This window comes from Lygodium microphyllum, chromosome 10 (genome assembly GCF_053477565.2).
Source record: "Lygodium microphyllum isolate KBCC chromosome 10, Lygodium_microphyllum_v1.1.10, whole genome shotgun sequence".
Taxonomy (NCBI): domain Eukaryota; kingdom Viridiplantae; phylum Streptophyta; class Polypodiopsida; order Schizaeales; family Lygodiaceae; genus Lygodium; species Lygodium microphyllum.
Window position 1 is genome coordinate 60,045,176 of NC_141144.1, and position 23,562 is coordinate 60,068,737.

Genomic DNA, 23,562 nt, shown 5'->3' on the forward strand with positions numbered 1-23,562 from the left:
TGGAAATCCAAGACATGTTGTATCAAATTTGACGAAGTGGTAAAGTTAGACCCATTAAAATGAGTCTCATTCATGAACACATCCTTGGCTAATGTAGATGGATGGATGGCTTGAGGAGGAGGATAGATGGATGACATAGGATAAAAAGGAGGGTAACTTGGTGCTACTTGAGGCATCCAAGTGCTTGGCATGGTGACTCAAGAGGTGTGCCCTAAAGGAGGTGACTAACTGATGGATGGTCCACTTGCCAAAAAGGTGTAGGAAGGCCCTCTAGGTATTGTCATGTTGGCAAACCATGTGGCTATTTGAGAGAAGGGAGAATTGGATGGGGCTTGAGACACGTCGGTGGGATACCTCTGCGTATAGGTCCCCATGGATGGTTGAGTGGGGGGAGAAAACCCCACCACTGGTGCATCTCGACCACTTGGATGTGCAAATGCAAAGGACCTAAAGGAATAGGGTATGCCTATGTTTGAAGGTCCCCCAGTGTGGTGCATGGTTGGATAGGTGGAATGGTTAATGGTGATGTGGGTGTAGCATTAGGGTGGGATTTGAAATTGTGATAAATATCTAGAGGGAGTGAATGCATTAAATTGATTTTGGAAAATTAATAGTGGAAATTGAAATGATGAAAATGAAGAGAAAGATGATATATCAACTTTAGATTGGCCATGAGAAGCAAAACCCGTCAAGGAAAAGATGGAGAATGAAAACTTACAGAAGGGTTCATTGATCTTTTCTTATAGGCACCTCTTCTTGTGCTTCTTGTGTTTACATAAATAAATTAGTTCTCATTGGGACTTATTCCATAGCTAACAAAACTGAAATATATCTTCCTCATAACTTGTGAAATCTTGCATGGATGTAGAAGCAAAAAAAGGGTTCAAAAGTGAAAGCTTGTGTACCTTGCACTAGAGTGAATGCATTAGGTTGGAAGAATGGAGTATACTCTGCATCTCTTTCTCCTATAGGGGGTCCCATCTTTGTGCAAAATCTTCAGATTTATTTGCAACATCTAAAGGGAAAAGGTCATGTTTGGCTTCAATAGCTTGTTGGGTTTGATGCATGAGAATCAAGTTATACTCAGCTCATGAAATCTCAAAAGTTATAGGACGTACTAGAGACTAAAATGGTGTGGAAGTATTTGAAGTTATCTTACCTTTTATAGTTATTGTTTCTGATGACAACCTTTCCAATCAAGGGCTTAGGTTTCTTCAGAGAGAACCTAGCTTTCATACCATGTAAAGACATACTCTTTTTTTTTTGCAAGTAAAATGTGGCTAATTATATTACAAAAAAAAACTGATTACTATGTAAAGAAATCCTTTTTTTTTTGCAAGTAAAATGTGGCCAATTATATTACTCAAAAAAATTGATTACAACGGAGTGCTCATGCTCAACAAACTAGCTGGAGCTGGAGCTGAAGCAAAGTCACAAATACATAATGTATACAAGCATCTCAAGGTGGTCTGGGGGGGATAGGGGCAAGAAGCCATGGAGGGGGGGTGTATCGCCATCTAGGGCTGCCTCCCTACGTCACGAAGACCAGGTCTTGGCCACCCCAAGTGCACATGAAATGACAATGGAGCTCCTGGCGAGCCTTGGACTCGCCGTGCACCTGATCCCATCCACTGCAGAGGGAGTGGATGATGGAGGTTCAGAGCTTTGTTAAGTTGCCTGTACTGAAAGTGTCTCTCCGCCAAAAGCCTCCTGACACTGCGCCTTCCAAATATGCCATCCAGTAAGACTTCCTATGATCTCCCATACCTTCGAGTGGTTTGCTGTGGGCTCCAGTACCCGGCGGATGTGTAGAGCCTCCAAACTGACAGCGCACAACCCTGCCTCGATAATGAATATCGTGTTTTGCATCCCGGCCTCATACAGAAGGTGACGGCCTTGGCTTACTACTTGCCAACAGAAAGCTCCCCATGAGATACATCCAAGGCTGGGTGCTATACAGCGAAGGATGTGGCATGCTCCTCTGCACACGAGCTGCGCCTCCTCACATGATCAATGGAAATGCTTTTGGGTTTCTAGAGGCTGCTGTGTGTAGCGCTTACAACCTCCCTCATGCATCTGGGCAAGCCAACTTTCCACCGCCAAGCCTCCATGTGCCACCAGCCATAAGAAATACGACACCCTCCTCGGCCTCCAGCTATCCCATAGGCGGTGCCAGAAGGTCCGTCGGAAGGGCTCCGTGATGCTGTACTCCGCCCAGTGCCTACTACGTGACAGCGCCCAGTCCATATCCTCCTGCATCAATACATGTCTGCCAATCCTGGCAGTGTACTCTAGGAACCTGGGTGGCTTCTTGGCGACCGGAGAGGCCGGCCAAAGCCACTCTTCTGGATCCCACTCCAGCTCATCAAGTCGTTTGCCCTCCGAGATCCAAAGGCGCCACTCCTTGAGCTCCTTCCAAAAACATAGGGGTCTAGTCGCCATATCTTGCCTTGAAGGCCCACCACCCGAATCCTCCTCCACGAAAGGATGGCAATCCCCTCATCCTGCTGCCATCTGTCAAGGGCCAGATGCCCCCCCCTCCTGAACAGCGAAGAAAGTCCCCTGCGGGGCACCACCCACTCTACCTGCCATGTGAAGGGGGATGCCTGGTAGTGAAAACCTAGCTGCCCATACTTCCTCGGGCTCTATTGGCTCTCGTATCAGGGGAGCAAGTCACTTCAGAGGTATTGCTGCGTCTATCTCCCTTCTCCTCAACTCCCACTCCTCTCTAGCAGCTTGATACTCGCTACAACACCTCCTCATCTGCCATCCTGTACACCTCCCGCCATGTCCTGATGGTACAAGCCGGGCCGGCCTCCCACCCACAGCCTCCCACCCAGCCCACTGGATGTAGGGGCACTCACCTATCTGTGCCCCTTCTCGATCTTTGACCTGGGGGTTCCAGATCACCGGCTAACGGTCTATCTCCTCCTGCTCTATCTCCTCCTGGCAGCCTAGGGGACTTTGGATTAGGGCCTTACGGAGACCCTGCCACACGCGGAGTAAGCTGCGAAGGAAAGGTGATCTGGGGGGGGGTGATCTTGGTTGACGTGAAGATCCATCTCAGGGGCGGCCTCCACTCACCGCCAAGCCTCGGTCTACAATCTTGGAGGCCCTCTTGCAATAAGGCCTTCCAGGTCTGCTCGCCTGGTGTGAGACCGCGGACAACTAGCTTGCCCAAGCCATACTCTGATACTCTGGGTCTATGATCCCAAGCCCTCCCCATGACCTATGTCGTATGATGGTCGCCCACACGCCTCCTTGGCCCTCGAGTCCCTGGAACCATCAGACCCTGACCAAAGGAAATTTCGCACTAAGCGGCGAAGCTGCACTATGCACGATGAAGAGAAGCACTAACATGAGGTGATGTACGAGGCTGTCGCTAGGACCTGGCTAACCACCAGGTCTCGTTCGGCTAGTGAGAGGCGGATTGTGCTCCAGTAGGTCAGTTTCCTCCGAATAGAATCAAGGACAGGAAGAAACTGCTGGGCAGGAGTGATGTCGAGTCCCATCTGGAACCCTAGGTACCGGACGGTTTGCCCTCTGCTCACCATCTAAAACCTAGGTGGACGCCCTACTCCGTGCTAGAGTTCGGATCTGTGAGAAAACCAACTGACTTTCGCTAGTTGATCTTTGCTCCTGTTGCAGAGTAGAACACGTCAAGGGCTAGCCTCACTCTCTCCAGCATCAACTCATTGTCCTCTATGTAGAGGGGTGTGTCATCTGCGTACTCTAAGTCTAACAACTCAGTCTCCTCTCTTACTGGAAGTCGGAGGCAGTGTAATCCGCTCACACGTGACCTGAGGAAGTGAGACATCGCCTCTGCGAAGAGTAGAAACAGGTATGGGGCCAGGGGGCAACCCTGTTGAGCCGATCTCTCCAGCCAAAACTCCTTCCCTCACCTTCCGCCTATGAGAACCCTGGTGGTGGCCAATCTGTACAGGGCGGAGACCCCACTAATCCAAGCCTGGGGAAATCTCAATCTCACCATGGTGCCCTCTAGGAAATCCCAGTCCACCCTGTCATAAGCTTTCTCGAAATCCAAGAGTAGTACGGGCAGCCTCTGTCCACTGTGCTAAGCCCACTCTGTCGCCTCAAAGAAGGTAAATACATTGTCTAGGATGCTCCTATGCTTGACAAAGCCCACTTGAGTGTCATGGATGATATCTGGAAGCACGGGGCATAGTCGCCTACCAATCATCTTTGCCAGTGCCTTATAGACCACTGACAAAAAGGTGATTGGTCTCAACTGGGAAAGCTCCATCCGGTCTCCCCCTTTGGGGAGAAGAGTGATGAGGCCTGCCGAGAGACTCCCTGGCATCTGTCGTCTTGAAGTGAAAATCTCCTGGAAGGTCATCAGTAGGGGGTCCTTCACCACTTCCTAGTAGGTAGTGAAGAAGGCCTTAGAGAGGCCATCCTCCTCCGGGCATTTCTGCCCATCCTGTGTATGGAAAGGCTCCTCTAGTTCCTTCTTTGTGAAGGGGGCTAGGAGGGAGCGTCCCATCTCCTCTGTGACGAGGGACGGGATGTGATCCCATACGTGCTGTCTACATCTCTGTCCTCTAGCTGAAGCTGTCTCCTGCTAGAAAAGGCGCATGTAATAGTCGGTGGCAATCTCCATCACCTCGTCTGGTGGGCTAGAACGGGTCCTCCCATACTGATCTCGGAGACTGTGTATCTACTCTCCTGCGGTGCGAGGGTAGTGCACCTGAAAGAACTCTCTGCACATCGTGTCCCCCTTTCATGCCTAGAAGGCTGTTGAGGTTCGGAAAGAGAACTCTGAGTACCTGTCCTCTAGGCCAGCAATGGCTGCTCACGCGCGCACCTCTTATGCGTGGAGGGTTGGGTCCCCTGGTGCCTCCTGCAATAATCTTTGCATGGCTGCAATGTCCGGTCGGAGTGCTCTCTCCTCCTCCCAGCTCTACTGCCTGGCCTGTATGGCTGCCTCTTGGCAAATTCTGCTCGACTCTGCTAGGACCCTGCAACGTCTCTGCTATCTGGTCCCTCCTACCCCTCTTTGGTCCAAATTTGCTCTATCTGTCTTGTCGTCTCCTCCCCTCTATAGATCGAGTCAGGGATCCGACAGGATCGTGTGTTTAGGGTGGATGCTGGGGCGTCAAGTGACAAGAGAACCGGGCAGTGATTGGACAACATGGTGCCTGCCAAGTTCTCAATCCGGTCTCCACGAGAGCCTCCCCAGTCTCCCACATAAATCCTGTCCAACCGCTCTAGCACAACTCTACCTAGCGGTCTGTATCCTCAAGACAAGTCCAACGACCTCTCCCTCCTGTGGAAGGTAGGGTCTCTCCAGGCATCGCGTGCTCCGACTGCTAGCAAATAGACCTCCAATGCCTCCTGCTCTTCTCTAGTAATGCCCTAGTAGTTACTGCCTCTACCTTGCTGGTCCTCCAGAGCCTTCATGCGCATACCCAGCCATACTCTGAAATACAGATACATCTCCAAAGTACCCAGGATGTACAGAGGTCGGTGGGAAAACCTGTGGTAAAGCCTGAAAACCGTTTCCCTGTCCATTTAAACCAACATTTGGCTGCTGTAAAGTGGCGAGCTGAACTGGCAATGCCTGTGTGACTAGCGTTTCCGCCACCTGTTCCTGGACAGTCGGAACCAATCTTGGAGTCTCCATTGACTCCGCAAGCTGCCTTGGTGTTTCCACTGAATTTGCAGCATGCTTACCCTTATCCTGGACCTCTACTAGATCCGAAATCTCTGCAGATTGCCCAACTTGCTGTAAAGGGAGGAAGGGCTGCAAAAATGCCAAAAACCTTGGATTCTGCATCACTTGAGTAAACATACTCACAGCAGCAACTAACTGAGTCTTGAAAATGTCTTCATCCATAGAAGAAGCCATAAGAACTTGTGGCTCAACCATAACAGGAGGAGTAACAAATTGTGGAGGTCTAGAAGACTCTCCCACCTCATGAACAACAGGGATCTCCTGTGATGCAAACGCTTCCTCTCTGGTGTCTTCCTTTCTATCAGCCATAATGCACAATTCTGTGTCTTACACCCAAACAAACCCTGGCTCACTCTTTAGGGAAAAAGTGATTCAATCCCGGCAACGGAACCATGAAACCGGCCTGTTCACTGGGAAGGGGGGCGATAGTGTACAACCAAAATACATAAATGCTTTCACCCAATTCACAGTCGCCCACTTTACCTGAACTTAAAGACACAGAATCAAGAAGAAAAACAGGAAGCTAAAATGCTCCTGTTGCCACACAGACACCCTGTTGGCCCCTAAGTTAGGCGCCCCTTGCGGTATTTCTTTGTTTTTAAAAAGAGAGAGAGTACAATGGGCTGTCTTTCACCTATTCTGGGTGAAATTTGGCAGCATAACAATACAATTATTGACCCAAAACAAGCAAACCAGGAGGGGAAACTCTGCCCAAGTCTGAATCTTTTGGTTGGAGTGCAGAATTGACCATTTCAGCCTGCTGTATTTACTGGTTCAGACCTGTTCTGAAACCTATTAACAACTCTTACTGTTCCTTGTACTATTCAGCCCACTGTAATTACTGGTTCAGACCTGTTCCGACACTTGTTTTCAGTTCATACTGCTCCCTGCAAGCAGCATTTCAGGCCCAAAACAGGTGTGTTCTGCCTTAGTTCAGGCTCAAATACTTCTGCTTGATCTGGGACAGCTGTCTCTGGTGACCTTTCATAGCACACACACCTCGTCAAAGGGGCATCCACAACCAAATAAGGTTTATTATGAGTGATTTTGAAGTTTCCTCCAAAGATCCAGGAATCTACCTCTGGGAGTCCATCCGCGATCTCGACCCAGAACCTGCTGCGTGCCCTAACCTCATAGGGGCATAGACATTGAGGACTCCAAGCAAGACATTGAGGACTCCAAGGCACGAGTCCCAAATATCCAATCTGACCCATAGAACCCTGCCTACCACTATCGTCTTGTGGTCTCGTACACAGGCAGTGAGATTTGGGCCAATAGAGGTGCATACGCTTCCACTCCTGCCGTGGGCACATATGGCGTACTCCCAGTAAGTGTGGGAGCTGCCCGACAGCACCTTCCCTACTCGCTGGGCCTAGGTGGGGGTGAGCTTGTGGTCCTGTAGAAGCAAGATGTCCATCCGTCCGGCCAGGGCAGGCTGCAACTCCTGCCGAACAATGAACTTTCTGGAACCATGTGTCCCACTGTAGTGGAGGCTATTCACATTCCAAGATGCTAGGTGTAAACTCATGGGGAAACCTGTGACTGACAGAACAAGTATCTGTTTGGTGTGGAGGGTGCTGATGAGAAGGAGAAACTGTGAGGTGTGCAAGTACGCTTTGGCACCGGTCTGGACGGCGAACTCCAGTCCCCCATGGAGGCCCTCACTCAGACCATAGGGGTGATAGATGCTCCAGCTGGTATCATCAATACATCTATCAGCCATGCTGAGAGTCGTGACTCGGTATACTAGTAGAAACGGGCCGCTTATGCCAAGGGCCACTCAATCACGTCCCTCGGAGCTCTCCATTGTGGAGGGGCTCAAAAGATAATGCTCAAGTACGGGACCTCGACACCAGGCGACCAGTTAGTGTCCATCATGCACCTCGGCCACTGCTGTGCAAAGAATGCTAATCCTTCATCTCCCATCCACTGGGAGATGTGATCTGCCACCTGACTCTTCCCCTCCTCCTCTATCTGTATAGTTATCCACTCCCCTGAGCAAGAGGATTGAAGAAAAAGGCATAGTTTGGTCCATCCGGTGGTGCTAGTAGATGGACCTTGCCCCTCCTTAACTTACGAACCACGAAGATCCCCACCTCTAGAGGTAGTGGAAACTCTCCGCGCTTCGCAATTCTCAGGTAGGACCATGGGCCACTGCGGAAGAACTCCTGTGGCAACAGCTGTGCTTGTCTCGGGAAGGTGTGACTATATGGGAGGGGGAGGACTGGTGGTGCGAGGAGGAAGTAGGTGTGTGTGGCTCATTACCTCCTTTGGGAGGGTGGGGGGTGGGACCACCTGAACTGGGTGTGGATCAAGGGGGTGCTCGGTATGAAAAGTGGTGGGGGGGAGAGGATCGAGGGATGGTGGGATGGACAGGGATGCATGGCGGGTGTATGGGGGGACTGGTGGCCTTGGAAAGGGGGGGATGTGGGCTAGGGTGAGTTGGGGGGGGCATGAGATGTAGAGGTGGGTGGGTGTGGGGGCTGTGGGAACTCATGCAAGGCAGTTTGTGATGCGGGTGGTGGATGTGGGGGGCTGCAGTCTTGCCGGGTGGGACGGGCAGGGGGGGCTGTGGAGTGCTTTGCCAAGGGGGGGGGGGGGGGGGAAGCTCGCCCACTTGCTCCCTGCGTCGCTTCCCCCTACTGTCTCTCTCTTTGTCGTCTTTGTACTCGTGTGAAACCGTCCGCATCCATTGGTGGTCTTGTCGGCAGAGCCACCCTAGCATCGAAGCGTGTACACTCTGCTGCCTGGTTCCCAAAGTCATGGCAGCGTAGGCAGCACTGCCCCGATTGCCCAGTCACAATGACGTACTGCCTAAAGGAGTGTTCATTTGCCTCAATCTCTAGGAACTGTGGGATATTCTTAACCTCTTTCATTGCCACCCGTATCTTGGGGACTCTTGTGGCAGTCACTGATTTTACGAAGGACGCGGGAAGGACAGTGCTGAAGAGCCGCACAAAGTTCCAAGGTTCCTTATGCCCCTCTCTGTTTAGGCTAGTGAATGTTCCAAGGTTCGGAATTTTCATACCTTTGTCTTAGGATTTTGGAATCGACTTTTCATAACTTAAAAACATAGTTTGAAATTGACTTTAAAAAACATAGTGACAAACCTTCGAAATTCTAAACGAAATTTGCAAGACATCTCAGGTTAAAGATAGAAGTATTGATGTGTCATATCCTAGGTACCTATGCTCTCTCGTGGACTCTAAATGCATCAAAAGTATTATCTTTATCTAGGTCTCCATTTTTTGCCATCTCTCTCTTGGGTTACCAACCATTCTACGTGGCATTGTCTAGCTCTGTTGTTTTCATATCTTGCTTTTCTCCTTGAGAGGTTTTGGACTTCTTTTCTTTTTCCTTGTATCGTATCTCTAATCTCCTATACCACCATTGTAATAATTGCCTCATAGAATTGGAATCATTGATGCCACCTCCATGATCAGTTGCCTTTTGAAAAGCACAGCAGGCTTGCCAATGAGATTGTTCCGTGCCTTGAGTTGACCATATTGCCAAACTTCCTTGATCTACAAAGTATGGCCTATGTGCTTCAAGTATATGCTGCACAAGAAGAGAGATTAGAAACACAAACTATTTCAAAATGATGGTTTTTTTTGTAATGGTGACAATACTGACCATTTAGTGTGTTATACTATTTGTAGTTCATGCCTCCACCATGGACTTATGAAATTTAGCAATTGTCTCTTTAAATGTATTGGCATCACCATTCCTAGACCTCAATTTTTGTAAGAGAGCTGCTAATCTATCTAGGTGTATCCACACTTCTGCCTTTGTAATCCTCGTTCGTCCCCCATTGCTCCAATCCGGAACAGCAATGTGCAACATTTTCCATGCTTCATACTTCTCTGGTTGTTTTACAAGTATATTGCCTTCCTCATCTTGAGGTGCAGATATAAACTTCCTAGCCTTGGGTCTGCCAAAGCATGGTTTACAAGGGATATTTCCACTCTTTCCCGATTTTTTCTCATTCTTTTTTATTTCTACTTGGCCCCCATGCAATCTAACTTCAGAGAGGACTTGTTCTACCTTCTTGCATGTAGCATTAGCTTCTAACACAGGCTGCATCTTATATGCAAAGCATATATATTCATATACTAGCTTCTCAATTATTCTAGCCAAACAATGCAATGTGCAAAAGTGAACCCTTGTTAGCTTCTCAATTATTCTAACCAAACAATGCAATGTGCAAAAGTATATATTCATACACTAGCTTCTCAATTATTCTAACCAAACAATGCAATGTGCAAAAGTGAACCCTTGTTAGTGGTATTTCAAAAATAGGGCGCCAGTTTGGATCCATTGGAACTAGCATTCCATTTCTCATGACTTTTTTTTCACATGTTAGAGAAACTTGTTGTCCTGCCTTGGCAAGCCATTCTTTCTTTCCATGTTTCCCTTTCTTCCTAGTTTGCATGTAGTATATGCACATAAATTTTACATTTGCTGCATTTGATAAACCAAACATATACTTCAATGTTTTTAAATCACCTATAAGATGCCATTCAACTTGATAGTCCCCAAACCACTCGATGTGTAAAATTGCTCCATTATTTTGTTGTTGAATAACACTGGGTATATAAGTGAGGTTTAAAAAAACTTTAGGTGCTTCATGGTCCTCCTTTGGCAGTTCAAATGTTGCAAGCCACCATTTTCATTCTTTGACTGTACAGTGAAGTATAAAGGATGGTTTTCATCCATGTTGGGATCCAATGCTCGATTCATAAGTGTTATACTCACATGTTTAAGTTTTTTTCCCTTAATAATCTCACTCTCATCAAGTTTGAGGACAAACTTAAGCTTGCCTCTACATTCTTCCATAGATATATTGTAGAACTTGACCATAGCAATCTGAACCCTACATATATCCAATACAAAGTTGTTGGATGCATTCAATACAAATGCAACTTCTTTGGAACCATACTTCAATATGTGTGTACTTTTCAGATGCATTGGCTCACCAATTAGTTCTAAAACTATCTCATTTAGTTATTTTCAAGCCTTTTTCACGTGAAATGGTTTTGGCAGAGGCATTACTCGCTTAGTTTTGAAGACTTGCTTAAATCATGTATCCAATTGTTGATAGAGCATACCATATGACTCAAAACTCATTTCCACCTTGTCATATAATCCCTAAGCATCTGTAGCAGTAAACAAGTTGCTCACATCTCTAAGATGTTCACTTGCGACACCATCTACAATGTCCCTGAATTTATGATTTTCCAATGCATTTTTGACCATATCCTTGCTTAGGACTTTGGCAATAGTATCATTCTCTAAATGAGGGAACATATTTCTCATTGTAGCAGATTGAGCATATATTTGTCTATGATATTGTCCACTTCCTTTGGTTAATTAGTGAATTGGTTTAACTAATCAGATACGCTGACATGCTTCTTTGGTTTTTAAAGTGGACCCAATCTCCAAAGTTTTCATGAGCTTCCTCTTTATGTTTCCATTATCCTTCTCCAAGTCCATAACTTTAGATTGTAACTCCATATTTTGAAAGTGTGTAGCATGCATAGCATCTTCAATGACAAACATTGCTTGTTGTAGGCTCTAGTTCTCCCTATCCTTCTCAGTCAATAATCTATCCTTTTCCATCAAAGACTGCATATGGGCCTTGTAATCTTGTATGTATATTTGTCAAGGCTTGATGAATCCCTACTAATCCTTGTGTGACAAGTCTGCATGTATATCCATACAATCCTTCATTGCCTTCACAAACGAACTTTACAATTGATGTAAGCCCTTCAAATTGTGGTGGCCTTTGAGTGACTGGATTAGGTGGATAAATGCACCCATCAACCCAAAGGTCCACATTTCTTTTCCCTGCATTTCTTTCTTGTTGCATCATGTATCTTATTACATCATCCCTTTCTATATGTCTTTTGAACATTGGTGCATATTCATCTTCCAAATTGAAAGTGAATATCTCTCTTTTTCTTGGTATGTCCTACACCTGCATCCTGTAAAGAAAAATATATGTCAATTTTAACTTGGATTAACATTCAAATCACACAATTATATCCCTTTGATTCACTATAGCTGTGTTCTTTTTTACCCAGTTGAATCTTGTCTCTTTCTCTTGATTTCAGTAATGATAGACCCTAATCAACCCCTAATTTGCCTGTAATCTTAGCTTCTAATCTACCTCTAATCAGCATTCAATCTTATCTTCTATTCTATCCAAAATATTCTCTCTCTCTCTCTCTCTCTCTAAATTAATCAAAGATATTTAAACACATTTATACACAAGCTTGGCTAGTGGAGAACAATAACATTATTATATTCTATCCTAATTTACTCTTTGTCACTCTATCACTTATTTTCTTAGTTCATCTCACACAGTCTTCTCTCTTCCCCCCCTTTACCCTCTCTCTCTCTCTCTCTCTCTCTCTCTATGAATTGACACTTAAGGATTAAACAACAACTATGAAGAATAATAACATCACAGATATTAAAAAAATAAAGATACCTCCATTATCACTTGATTGCTTGTAGTATAGAGTGTTGAAGAGAAAGATATCTTATAGCACAATACTAAAGAGGAAGATTGCTTGTAGCAGGGTAGGGAGTGTTGTAGATAGAGATTATTTGATTTCAACAAATGCTATCAAAACCACTCCTAAGATTGCTTGTAGCAGGGTAGAGAGTGCTGTAGATAGTACTGAGTGTTGCTTCAGAAGAATTCGTATGCAAGAAACCATATTCTAGAGGGAAGGAGAAGAGTACATAAAATTTCAGACAAAACTAGAGCTTTGAGAGGGAATGAAGAAATGTCCAGAAATAGATATATACTTGTCCAAAAACAATAAAAATTTACAAGGAAACTCTGGAGTCAAAAAGGTGTCTTTGGGTAAAAAATAATCTTAAAATATAATATGTACGTCATTTTATATCATTTTTTAACTTCCGCACTTTTAAGAAGCAAGAATGAGAATGATTCTAATATATTTTCATGTTGAAAAGTGATGAGGACATTAAAGAGTCGTATATTAATGATTGGCTCTGTTTTTAGAGAAAATAGAATTATAATTTTCTAGTTACGAGGAATTTGTTGAGAAAAAGTGACCTTATCGTACAGTTTGAGAATAAAAGAATAGGCGAAATCTATTGAAAATACAAATACAAGATTTTCTTGATTGTAGAAGATCTATTATTCTAATATTATTTTGGAATCTCTTTTTAGAGAGAGAGAGAGAGAGAGAGAGAGAGAGGTGAGAGAAATGCCTTAAGGGGTAAAAAAGAGAGTCCATATTTCTCCTAATGACCATCATCACCATCGGACTCATTACCGTCATCAATTATCTCGAACTGTAACTATCCCTCGAAACTGTTACCTTTCTCCAATACACTGCGAGCATCATTGAACTAAACACTATGCGTTAATCCCCATGCATGATTAAACCATGCAAACTGTCAATGAGATGCCGTTCTATTAAAAAAACAATAGCCAATAGCCTTAGACTGGAGCTTTAGCCAAAAGCTATCAAGCCTTAGCCTTAGCTTAGGCTAATGGCTTGTTTGTCTTTCACCACCACTTTGCTATTGAGAGAGAGAGAGAGAGAGAGAGAGAGAGAGAGAGAGAGAGAGAGAAGGAGGAGAAGAGAGGAAGAGGAAGAGGAGAAGAGAAGGAAAGGAGAATAAGAGGGAGAAGGAGGAGAAGAGAGGAAGAGGAGAAGAGAAGAGGTGGAGAAGAAGGGAAGAGAAGGAGAAGAAGAGGAGACGAAGCCGGGAAAGGTAGGAGGAGAAGGAAAGAAGAGAAAGTGAAAGGAGAAGACAAAGAGAGAGAGAAAGGAAAGCAAGAGGTCATCAACAACCCCAAGTCATACTCTGGTTTATTACAAGTCCCGAGGGATTCACCTTATAGAACATGTAACCACGTGAATTCAAAAGAAGGGTATTATATTTAGTAAAATTTATAGGATTATATTTACAAAAGGAGTTTTTAAATTATAATTTAAAAAAATTGTAAATTTAGCAAAGTAAAAGTGGTCATTTTAAGGCCTTATAGCATGTAAAGAAGGGTTATTTCTCAATATCTTTTGAATGAACATTATATAGATGATTTCTTATAGCTAGAATCACGGGTTGTAACTGCACACGATTACATATGTTGAATAATCCCTCTTCTCTCCGCAAGATTCTCATCTCATATGGAATCCCCATAGCCATTTGAGATCCCTGATCGAGACTATCAAAGTTTGAAGCTAGCATATGCAAACTCCCTATTCACAATGGCTCGAAGTGACAGTATTCTAGAGCTATGAATATGATCACGAATATGGTCAACACACCATCACATGCAACACAAGATCAAGTGCTTATGTAAATTAATGATCAATTATTAATACATAAATAGGAATCTAAGTAAAAGAGCTTTATTATTCTGCAAACAAGTTATAGCTTACTATGGGAATTCAACAAGAAGGAAATGTTAGAATAAGTAAAGACTATTAATTTAGAGTTTTAAAGGGTAGAATAAATTGCATACCATCGAAAGGCATTGAGTAAATTCTCTCCAATTTCATATAAGCAAATTGTATCAAGAATATCTCTTTTAGCATTTACGAATTATATAAATGTAGAAAAAAGTGAAAATTGTATCAAGAATATTTCTTTTAGTATTTACAAATTATGTAAGTAAGGAGAATTATTTTTCTTGGTATTTATAAATCATGTAAAGTAAATTAAGACACTTAAAGTAGGTTATTAAAAATTATTGATTGGAAGTACCCTCTTTAGAGGAAATGATGTATATAACTGATTAGAAATTATTAAATCAAGTGTGTAACTATTTTAAACCTAAGATATTTGAACCAATTCACTTTGCCAACGTAACAAACTAAAGTACGAGTCCTAGGTAAGGAGATAACCAAAAGGATGATATAATTTTTTCTTTGAGAAAAATAAAAGTAAAAAAAAAAACTTAGAAAAAATACTCACCTTGTTGACTCATGTAGTTTCCAAGGAAAAATCATGATTCCTACAGAGCATGATAAAAAGAAAAGCATGCTAGACCTTCCCCGAGGCTAGTTGTGGATCCCTTTTCCAAGGGGGTTTAGTTGTGCCACCTCAGAGAGTTCAGATCAACCCCCATGGTGAGAGGTCGCTTCATAGGAGGATCCTTGGGCAAGAGGAGTTAAGGGTGCCAAGGGGACTCTGGGCCAGTAAACTCTTAAACTCCTGAGAATTATCAAAATCCCTACACAACTCAAGATGGACTTTTCGAGGTCTCAATACTAGTTAGGGGTAAAAATCTTGGTAAAATAAATGCCTTTGTGCTGTTCTTCTATACGGACGTAAGGTGAATACTTGTATAAGAATCTCTATTAAATAAAGACGTCGTTTTCTAAAGGTTTATTTTCATTATTCATGTGTTGTGATTTAAATTTTGTGAACAAACATTGTAATTAAAAGGATTATTTAAGGAAGTTGGTTTTATGTATACGACTTACATGTGTTAGGTAAGTAGACAATTGAGGAAAGAACAAGGGTGTGATTCCTGACGAATCTACCCTAAAGCTCGAGGCCTTGGTAGGCTTAGGGCCATTAGACTTAAAGCACACAAACCACTTGAATTATACTAATGGGCAGTTTTTAAGTTTCCATTGTCTGTAACCCAAAACATTTGAAGCCTTTTTCTAAGACTTAAAGTGCAAGATAAAGTAGTAGTTAGGGAAATATCTAGTTATAATTGAGTTACTAGCTATCTCTAACCAAGGCTTTGAGAACCTTGGTCAATAGGCAAGGCCCTAGATCGGTGTTGCTTATCCAATATTTAAGTCCTTGAACAAGGAGTATAGAACACCTACCTTCACCATTATGACCATGGTGCCCATTTGAAGCGTGCTCTTGCTATGTGTTGTAGCCAGCTTCTACTCTTACACCTTCTTTTAGCCTTGGCTAATGCATGTTTGGTTTGTGGGCATATAAATTGGGGGAGTGGGCCTACTCTGCGGTGAGAATCACTTAACCTTGTAAGCGCTCCACAAAAACTCCTTTCTTTGGAATGGTTTGTGGGGTTGCTACAGGGTAAATGAAACGCCACTCCTTCCATAGTAGTTGGGTGCAACTGAATGAATAGTGGGGGGAGGCAGGCTTCCTTTCCCCCTATAAAATGTTGCACGTGACTGGGCCCTTTTTGGGGAACCCACTTGTTGAAGGAGGATAGGCAGTCGATCGACTTTCATCCCATTGGCTAATGTTGAAACAACATAGCCAAATATGACAACCTAAAACATCGGACGGCCAAATATGTCCCATCGACAACTGGTGGTTTTATTTGTCAAATAAAGGATAAAATTTGAAGGAAAAGAAAGCATCGCACGGCTCCTGCTTCGAACGAGGATCCAGCTGGTACTTACTCTGTGCAGAAGGGTATATAGGCTATCACGAGCGGAAGGGTATGTAGGCTAGGAGCAGGTTCAGACAAGGAGATACGTTATCGTATCTCTATCTCCGTTGTGAACGTTTTAGTATCTCTATCACCAGATTCCCAATGGAGGGTGGGAAGAAGTCAGTTGCTTTGATCGCCGGAGTCACAGGCATCGTGGGTGTGAGCCTAGCCCGGAAATTGTCCAATCGCGGCGGCTCATGGATGAAGGTGTATGGCATTGCTCGCCGTCCGCGCCCGGCCTGGTTCGACGGATGCGATTGCGCCGCCGTGAAGTACATCCAGTGCGACCTGCTCGACGCGGCGGAGACGCAGCGCCACGTGTCGGCCCTCCGGGACACCACACACCTGTTCTTCGTGACCTGGACGAGCTGCGCCATGGAGGAGGAGAACATCCGCGCCAACGTCAGCATGCTCCGGAACACGCTGGACGCGCTGCTGCCCCATGCGCGGGGCCTCTCGCACGTGTGCCTGCAGACCGGGACCAAGCACTACCTCGGCTCGCACTACGGGTGGTCCCGCTTCGACACCCACGTGGACCTCGGCACCTTTGCTGAGGACACGCCGTGCCTGCCGGACCGGAACTTCTACTACGCCCAGGAGGACCTCCTCCTCCACGTAGCCGCCATGTCGGCGCGACCGCTGACGTGGACCGTGCATAGGGCTGGGCTGATCGTCGGGGTGTCTCCTAATGCCATCTTGAACACGCCGCTGGCGGTCGCCGCGTACGCATGCATCTGCAAGCGTGGCAGCCTCCCATTCGTCTTCCCGTGGAGCCGGCATAGCTGGGAGGGCCACGTGGAGGCCTCGGATGCGGAACTGATCGCAGATCAAGAGATCTGGGCCGTCGAGACGCCGGACGCGGCGTGCAGGAACCAGGCCTACAATATCGCCAACGGCGACGCTGTGACGTGGCAGGAGCTGTGGCCAGCCATAGCCGAGAGCTTTTGTGTGAAGGCGGCTCCTTACACGGGCCAGCAGATGAGCCTGGTGGATATGATGCAAGACAAGCGCGACGTGTGGGAGGAGCTCGTGCTCTCACACAATCTCTACCCCACCCGATGGGAGGATCTGGTTGTCGGATGGTGGTGCCTCGACCTTGTACTCACCAAACTCCCTCCCTATCGCATGAGCATGGCCAAGAGTGCCAAGTTTGGCTTCCATGGCTCCTGTAATACGGGAGCTTCCTTCCTTAACACTTTCCAGGAGATGAGGAAGATGCATCTTCTTCCATGATCTTCTCTCTCCGTGCATTCATAATATATACATCCTCCAATTATTTTCTCATAGATCCGTAAGTAAATTTTTTGACTTCAAAACATACTACAATCGCTCTCATAGCCAATTACTCGATGTCCACTACTGTTGTTCACTAAACAACCACTCTTAGTGATCAAATCTTTTAATTTGTACCTAATCTGATTCATGCTAGAAAAATGAAAATTTAGAACAAGGATACGTCCATGCAAGTTGTCTTCAATGTTAAAACATATTTGGACTTTATCTAAATTTCGAGTTGTCTTTAATGTCAAAACATATTGAGGCCTTGTCTAAAATTACACACATGACATTGACGTTTTAGGAAAAACTCCAAATTTAAGCATCATTTCATGAATATAATCCATTTGATCCTTATGTTAAAATTTTAACGATCGAGTTTCTAACTTAAAGTGTCATGTTGAAAGAAGGTTGCTAACTTAGAATGTTGCTTTTGATCAATTGCTTAGCATTCATATTCTTGATACTTCTTGTATCTTTTGGTTGGAGAAAAACAATAGATCTTAAGTATTGCAAGATGGTGATGAGTAAAGAGCTTCCCTTTTCTCCTCATTTTAGAGCACCTTATACATGTTCATCTAGTACTAGACTTAGTTTTCACTTGCACTTGCCTTGCTTTCATCTTCAATTGAATTTGTCAATATTTTCACTTGAACATACCAGACTCGGTCTCTTTTCTTAGCATAGGTTGCCTCTACAACATCTTCACTTTAACATAAGCTAAGTTGGTGGATTGTATGAGGAGTAATAACATGCATTACAAGATATAGGCCTTATACCGACGTTAGAAGCGACGAAAATGCAAATAACAAAATTTGCCCCCGTCGTCGCAAAAAGCGTTGTTATTGGTGACGCCATAGGACAGTCGGTATTGGCGTCGGTATCAGCGTCATTTCACTATCAGCATCGGTATTGGTGTCGGTATCAGCGTCGTTTGATATCGACATCAATACCGACGTTGATAGCGATGGTTTGCGATGAAAATGAGGACGCCAATAACAGTGCAGAAACTATTTTGTATGGTTCTAATAAAGCACACAGTGTTATAGCTGCCCTGCCATTAAAAAAATTTTTCCTGTTACCATTGCTTTTAGTGTCGCAAATTTTCATTGCTCGCGTCTCCATAGAGGCATGGTGCAACATACAAAAGCGATTCACCTTCTCCTCCATTGAGGCATCCATTCTTTTTTCTACCCCATTTCCAACCACCACATCTCTAGTCAGTCTATCATCGCCCTTCAGCGACCACAACATTTCGTTGTCTGGATCCACCGTTGGTAGCCATTGTGAAATATGCACTAGCGTCTCAGACACCAACCAACCTTCAGCCATACTACCTTCTGGCCGAGCTCGTTGTCGCACAAAGCCTTTCAGGGTTTTCATGAAGCGCTTCAAGAAGAACATCCATCGCGTATGGACAGGTCCAGCAATCTCCACTTCATCTACAAGATGCACAAGAAGGTGGATTTGTATCGTGAGCATGCTGGTGGGTAGGTATTTCTCAAAGAGACAGACCGTCTCCACTGCTCCCCGCCTCGCAGATTCAATAGAGGACATCTTAATCTCCTTCTGTGAGATCCATTACACCAAAGTCAACAACCTGTAAATGGCCCCGCGTATTTCTGGAGTAAGACATCTTGCGATCACGATCGGTAGTACAAACTACCACAAATGAGAGAGCATCATGAATAATGGCTACACTCTAAATAGCAAAATGCGCACGCCAATTACAATCCATTCGTAGTACAAACCTGACATATCTTATGCCAGTCATGGGATTTTAGCCCTGATAATTGGTCGTCTTTAGAAAATGCAGACCTGAGAGAACGCATCATACCCGTCGGAGTGCGGATAGACTTGACTACTTGCTTCACAATGCGCTCTTCTTTAGTGGACAAAACCCAAGGAGTGCGAGGAAGCTGCACGCGACCATCAGCACTCGACTGCGGCCAAAGCGCCTCCATCTTACCTACCTCCTTCAAATCCATTCGTGCCCCTATAGTGTCTCTCTTTCCTGTGATGTGGTCCCATAGCAGAGCGCCCACATTCTTGAAAATATGCATGGGATCCAACAAGTGGTTGACTTGTAAGTGGGTCCAATATGGCAACTCGTAAAAAACTGAGAACTGTCGCATTCCGTTTGGATGTGATTTCGCGTGGACCATTTTCAGCTCGTACCAGCTTGCGGCGTTCATACGTGTTGGAGGTCGTCCAAGGAAACCTTCCCTGAGTTCATGATCCTCCGGCAAGAAAGCAGCGTGTCCTTGATATACCATCTTCTTCATGGTTTGTGACCTTCGGGAGTCTAACTGTGGCCCGCACAATGGACATGCATGATAACCTGAGGTAACCAGACCTGTTCCAACACCACGACCCAGTGAATACTTGCTTGAACGAGATAAAATATAGATATTACCAATGAGAACGGAGGCCTGTTCACTTGAGCACTCTCTGAATCCCGGAAAGTCATGCATCGTCCACATGAGAATGGCTCGAATATTGGCCGACCGCCAACCATCGCGCCTGCTCATATCTTGCACGGTGACCATCTCCTCCCACAAAATCTTAAGCTCATCGACTAATGGACGAAGATACACGTCCATATTTTTGACTTTGTAGTGGCCGGGGACGAGTAAGCTAAGGATGAGATGTCCTTTCTTCGTAGAAATCCATGGAGGGATATTATAGTTGACAAGGGCTATAGGCCACACACTGTAAGAAGTTGAGCGCAGACCGAATGGGTTCACACCATCCATTGTAAGACCGAGCCGAAGATTCCTTGGCTCTCGGGCAAAGCCTGGGAAGGTAGAGTCAATGTGGCTACATGCGCGTGAATCCGCTGATATTCGTTGAACTCCATCCGTGGACCTATTCTGCACATGCCATGTTGTCAAGCTCACCATGCCGGACGTACGAAACATGTGGTTTATGCGAGGGATAAGCGGAAAGTGTCTGAGAACTTTTTGAGGGATGGTTTGCCCTTGCAAGTCCTGTCGATACCTGTGAGCACCACACTTTGGACATGTCTCCATAGTCTCGTATTCTCCTCGAAACAGTATGCAATCGTTGATACATGCATGGATGTTATTGTAGTCCATGCCAAGCTTTCGTAAAACATGTCGTGCATCATCACGAGACCCAGGCATGGTATTTGCAGGTGGTAATATATGATATTTCAATAACCTGAAAAAAATCATAAACACCTTGAAAAAGCACAATCCTGTGTTTATAAAAGTGTGAATCCTCCCAAATTAGGGTTTGGCTTATGGGACATAGACACTCTCCAGGACCACTAACTATTTAATGAAAGTCTAGTAATAATTGAGTTTTGGGATTGTAATAAAAAGCTAATCAGTTTATAATGCATTTTTAGCTCAACATGCCCAAGAGCTAAAGAAAACCTCTCAACTATCTAGGAGGAATACCACCCATGGATGCGGTCACGGCTTGATGTGAGGACGATTTAGGTGTAAGACCTTGGGCCTTGGTATGACACCCTTCATCGATGTTACCCGAGCACTAGCAGTGGGTGCAAAACCTGTTCTTTTAAGGGGGTTGCAATCAGATGGGTTTGGTTTCCTTAGTAAGGGGTGTCACTTGAAAGTGGTTACCTTACCTTCTTGAGAGTTTCTGCCATCTCTGAACAAAAGGATACTAGAGTCCTTGTTGAAAGGGAGAATATGGGAGAGGTCTTTTTGTGAACTTGATCATGCAAGCTTTTGTAATGCGAAAGGTGGCATATGAACTTGTAGAAGAGTGGCAGTGGGATAATGAAATGACTTGTTGTATAAAGCGAAAGCATGTAGGAGGGGGCTTATTGAAAAATAACGTGACTTGATTGTCATTCGACTTCGATGAGCTAGTGGTGGCAAACTTGGTGAGTGACACTTAGCCATCTTGACTTTTAGGTCATCTCCTCCTTAATGCTAAACTCTTGCAGCTCATGAGATTGATACGTCGAGATTGATCTCTTGGTGTATACAGGTCAATGAAATGACTCCAAGGATTAGATGCCAAGGAAAATTGTTGTAACTATGGTTGAAACTTGAGTAGTAATCCTTGCATTAACTCCACATTTGTTGTAGCATTGTGAACTCTCCCTTGATGGATAGCCTCTAGACCAACTACTAGGTCCTAAAGACCGTGAGACTCAAGCATGTGGTGTATAAAGTTAGAGCAAGTAGTGAAATTTGACCCTTAAAATGAATCTTATTAGTAAAGGTGTTCTTGGCCATAGTGGGTGGAGTATTCATGTTGAGTGGTGAATAGGGTCTGTAGGGTGGAAGACTCGAGTATGCTTGGGGATCGACACCAAAGTGCCCACCATGCATTTGAGATGTGTACATAGTGGATCCATATACGTGTGTGGGTGGACAAGGCATAGGCATGGTAACCATATGAGTAGCAACCATATGAGTAGCCCAAGGAGAGTGGATAGGTGCCCTATAGGTAGAGGAGGAAAATCCCTACGTTGGATGATCCATGGAGTGTGTGAAGGTGTACAATAAGCACATGATGGATATCAATGCGTTTGAGTGGCCGATGGAATGTGGGGAGGCACACTAAAAGGAGAGAATGGATATCCTTGTCTCTAAGTGGTTGTAGATGCATGGGGAGTGGGGGGAATACCCAACATAGCTATCCTAGGGTAGATAGATCTGCTCATTTGCGGGTGTGTGCAAAGTATGGTGTGTATGGTGACGCTTATGGGTAGCTAACATGTTGAATTGAAAAATAAAATGTACTAGGAATGGAAATAGAAGAGCCTAATCCTATTGTACTTGATGCAAATGTAGAATTTAATCCTAAGCTATTAAAAGCAAAAGAAAGAGAATCTAAATGTTCATGAGAAGAGGGAGGACAGAGGGGATTGTGATTAATTAATACTGACAACATGTTCAAATGAAAAAGAAGGTAATGTAATAAGTAAAACATAGATGTATATTTGGGTCGAGAGCCTTCTCCATGGACATTGACATTCTCATACCAGTCATAGTCCCCGTGCCACCATGGTGACTTAGATCTGGATTGTGCACACTATGAGTAACAAAGAAGGTTTCTGTTCATATGAATCAAAAGGATTATACAAACTTGACTTTGGTCTTGGCTGTAATGAAAAACAATGGTTTGCCAATCGTCCAATGGTATCTCTTCCATGAGTGGAAAGATTATTGCCAATCATCCTAAAAGTGGTAATCTCTTCCCTGAGTGGAGAGATTACCCGCCTCGCCTATTGATCTTCACTGATGTGCAATGCTCTTCGGAGTGTAGAGATTTGAAAGAGGATTGTAGTCTAGCCATTGTTTTTGTAAGTACTTCTTGAATTCCATATCTGACATTTCTAAATCTGTAGAAGAAGAAGATGGGTTGTCCTCCCAGTTGAGGTCATAACCCCTCAAGGATTCCAATGAATCAGAAACTTGAGCTTCCCAAGAGGAAGGTGTCTCAACCATTGTGAATTAGTTATGTGTCGCTTGTGTATCTCGCACAAGCCAAGCCTCCATGATAGCCTTAAGATGCTCTTTAGAAGAGCAACAGATCTGATACCATGTGAAATGTATGAGCATGATTGGAACACAATAACTCAGACAAAAACACAAAAATGCAAAATAAAGAAGAAGAAACACTGATGAAACTGAATGACTGCTGAAAGTATATGAATGCTTGTATAGAATGCTCAAAGAGGCAGAGCTGTCCAACAGCTGATGACTTGGACGAGAGTAGGCTGAGGGTGGTGTTAGAGTGTGACGTCTATTGGAGATAGATCTTGAGTGGTGGAACCATCAGTCGGAGCTGAGAAGTGGGCAGACAGTTAAAATGCAGCCTGCAGCTGAGTGTCGGAGCAATGTGTGTCCTCTAGGAGCTGTCCAGCTGCAGGTGATTGATCAGGCCTGAAAATGCAGCTGTCCATGTTGGCTGAAAAGCAAGGTGGCAGCTGTGAACAGGCTGTTAGGAGCTGCAGCAGTCAAGGCGGCTGTCCAAGAGCCTGTTGATGGTGATCTGCAGGCTGATGGAGGCTGAAATTCGCAAAATGCAGCTGCCAAAGGGTCGAGGAGCAGTTGCCAAGCAGTTGGCTTACAAAACACAGCAGCAACAACCACTAGATGGGCAGGCAACAGCTGGGAATGATGATGCTAGGCTGAGGAGTGGCAGCAGTAGGCGATGGAGCTGGCAG

General features: G+C 44.7%; 1 protein-coding gene and 1 pseudogene across 3 annotated transcripts in view; both read left to right on the forward strand.

The window, feature by feature from the left end:
• The window catches only part of LOC148030050 (uncharacterized), a 171,137-nt gene that overhangs the window by 61,745 nt on the left and 85,830 nt on the right, over window positions 1-23,562 (forward strand). The gene's annotated exons all lie outside the window — the stretch shown is intronic.
• Window positions 16,215-17,345, forward strand: LOC148030051 (3-oxo-Delta(4,5)-steroid 5-beta-reductase pseudogene; annotated as a pseudogene).